We start from the raw sequence: 2,924 nt of genomic DNA, 5'->3' as shown, positions 1-2,924 counted from the left end.
AGCTCACGATTTTCCATCGAGCCTGTCTATCGCTTGCACGAATATAGCTTCCCTCATACGCCAGTTGTAATTGTCGACGGTGAAGTACCCGCTAATAAATCGATGTACGTTGGTGTCTCGTCGCATTATTGCTGCAAGCGTGTTTTCGCAAGGATACCATAAACTGCCACCTTCGACACTGAACAAGTTCGATGGCTAGATCCGACGTAGTCATCTGCATCGGTCGATCACTTCATGACGATCATCGACACTAAACGACCAACACGTAAGATTTTCGTCGCCCTCAACAATGATCTCTACCTTCGGAATGTATGTCGGGCATAAGTAGGTCTCCCTATTTGTTCGCTTGCTCACGCCGATACATAACACTGCGCATCAACTGAACTCGCAAATAAGGTTAAACAAAGACGATGATGGTTAAATAATTCAGTAAACATGTTTTGAAACATTATCAGTAAATATTTAAACGTAAAGGATTAATATTTAAAGTCGATAAGTGTAATTAAACAAAGATTGAGAATGTTTAAAGGGTAGACACTAAATGTTAAGCTGTAAACCAACATTCGCGAGACCTTATGAGTTTCCACCATTTTTGTCACCCAATGAAATGACGCAGCTTCCTTGATCCAAGCATTGAACGACTCGCGACGTCTTGAATACATCTCATCCCCAACGATCACCTCCGAACAGATAATTCGACCAACGTGCCATATCCGATTTATTAATCAACCAGATGATGAGCTTTGGTGATGTGGCTGCAGCTCATTCACGGTATCATCGAAAATCTTTAGCCGTGGATACCCACGCGATGCGGAAGCATATAGACCAAAGACTCCTCCCTCAATGCCTTCCCAAGTCCGACATTGGCTTTCATAAAATTGGCCTCCAAATGTCGAAGGCAGATGCATGTGGCGATGAAGGGAAGACTCTCGCAATGCAGCCTCACAAGGCCCTCGGACTCGTCCCGACACGAAGGTAATTATCTCATGATAATCTCCATCCTCGTGATAAGGCATCGCTAACTTAGATACGAACCAAGTCCAATTGGCATCGGTCTCGCTGTCGATTATACCGAAGGCGACGTGGAAAAACCATTGTTTCCATCTTTCCCTCGCGCGCACCCAAGAGTGTACTCCGATATTTTCACGGGAGGTGTGTACCATCGAGAAAACAGTTAGCGGCCTCGCAAGCCCTCTGAATCCCACAATACACGCTGAAAATAAAAAGAATACACGCTTTAAAAGCGATCACCGCTCTCTTTCCACGATCGCAACGCCGGGATTTGTCTCGACCACCTTATCCACATACCAAAGCAAACAATCGTGAGTCGGAGATGTCACTGCCAGCCGAGGACCACCCGGCATGCTCTTTTTCCCAACCAAGCTCGCTTGTATGGTATGCGGGACACCATGTTCCCGCAACATGTCCTTCCGAATGTCGATGGCCTTGCATAAGGGACCGCCTCGAGCTTCGAATCACCGTACGCTAACCCATTTTTTGGACGCTTTCGGATGTGACGCCGAACCTATGCCACCACCGCAAGTGCGTGACGGGTTGATTGTCTTGATTCGAAAGTATTTTTGTGTCTCTTTTGATGCGATGAAGGCGCCAATGACAACCATCGGCAGCGATTCCACAGCTACGATGTTTTTCGCTCTTTATGAATTTGAAGTCAAAATTCCTTTTGATTGCATGATTTCAAGTACATCCTCGAAAATGTTCGATCACCGGCAAAACGTTGTCCAATATCCAACGAGTCGACGCTTCGAATGATCTTACGAGGAAGGAAGACATCCCACGCCGTGAGTCACCATGGGGATGAACTGGGAGCACTCGCAGAATCAATTCACCGCCAACACTTCACTCGAAATGAAAAGATCAATATGTTAAGCGGAGAATATAATGTTTAAGTGATAATGACAATATTTAAACGTTAAATTAAATACTTAGCGAGTTAACTAATAACGTAAACGATCAAGTACAATATGTTAACCAGATGACTGGACATATTTAAACACTAATGGCCCCGCATATCTGGAACAATTAAAAGAGAAGGAACTTACTAACGAGTAAAACTCTGCTTTTCATTAGGATCTCGCAATGGCACATTTTACTCGTCTCGACGACAAGATCAACTCACAGACATTTGAAGATGGAGTGCACGCGACACATCCGCCGGAAGTCAACATCGCTTTTCTATTGGGCAAACTGTTTTTATATCCATCCGGGTGTGATGAACTTAACCCCCGATAAGAGAAACTGAGACCCCATCGCTCACATATCTCGCTTAACACCAACTCCCAAGAAGTCCGAGCCGTGAACATTAGCACTCTTCCTCCCCGTTGAATCTAGCAATACCACAAAAACTCTCCATAATATATCGGCGAAAAACCAAATCGTATACAATCCAAATGAAATGAAAGAACAAAAAAATAAGCGAAGGAGAAGAAGTAAGAAGAAGAAGAAGAAGATGTAAACAACAAACAACAGTCAGATAGGCAAACAAGAAAAAGTGCATATATATATATATCACTGTCGCGATGAAGACCAAAAAGTGCATAGAGGTTAGACTCAGACGTGATGTGATTGGGCGGTATTTTTTTCCTCCATCGAAGGGGCAAAAAGGAAAAAAATATATGCCACTCGTCGCGATGAAGAGCGTATTATCATCGCTCGACATGAGTATCTGCTTAATCGTCAAGTTTTTTTATGTTTAAACAGATACATCATAGTGTTTAACATAACGATTCACGGGTTTAAATAAAGTCTATATCATGTAAATAATACGTAAAAGCGTTTAAATATAGTGACTTAAGCCCTGTTAAAATATATGTTATTGTTTAAATTGAATGCTTTCAATCGACATCGCTTGAAGATGGGTACCTCCCGGGTCATTTCGATTAAACATCTTTTACGTATTTTCT

This window comes from Dioscorea cayenensis, chromosome 19, assembly GCF_009730915.1.
Source record: "Dioscorea cayenensis subsp. rotundata cultivar TDr96_F1 chromosome 19, TDr96_F1_v2_PseudoChromosome.rev07_lg8_w22 25.fasta, whole genome shotgun sequence".
NCBI classification, from domain to species: domain Eukaryota; kingdom Viridiplantae; phylum Streptophyta; class Magnoliopsida; order Dioscoreales; family Dioscoreaceae; genus Dioscorea; species Dioscorea cayenensis.
The sequence above is the reverse complement of the archived record's forward strand: the minus strand, read 5'-3'. Positions refer to the sequence as shown.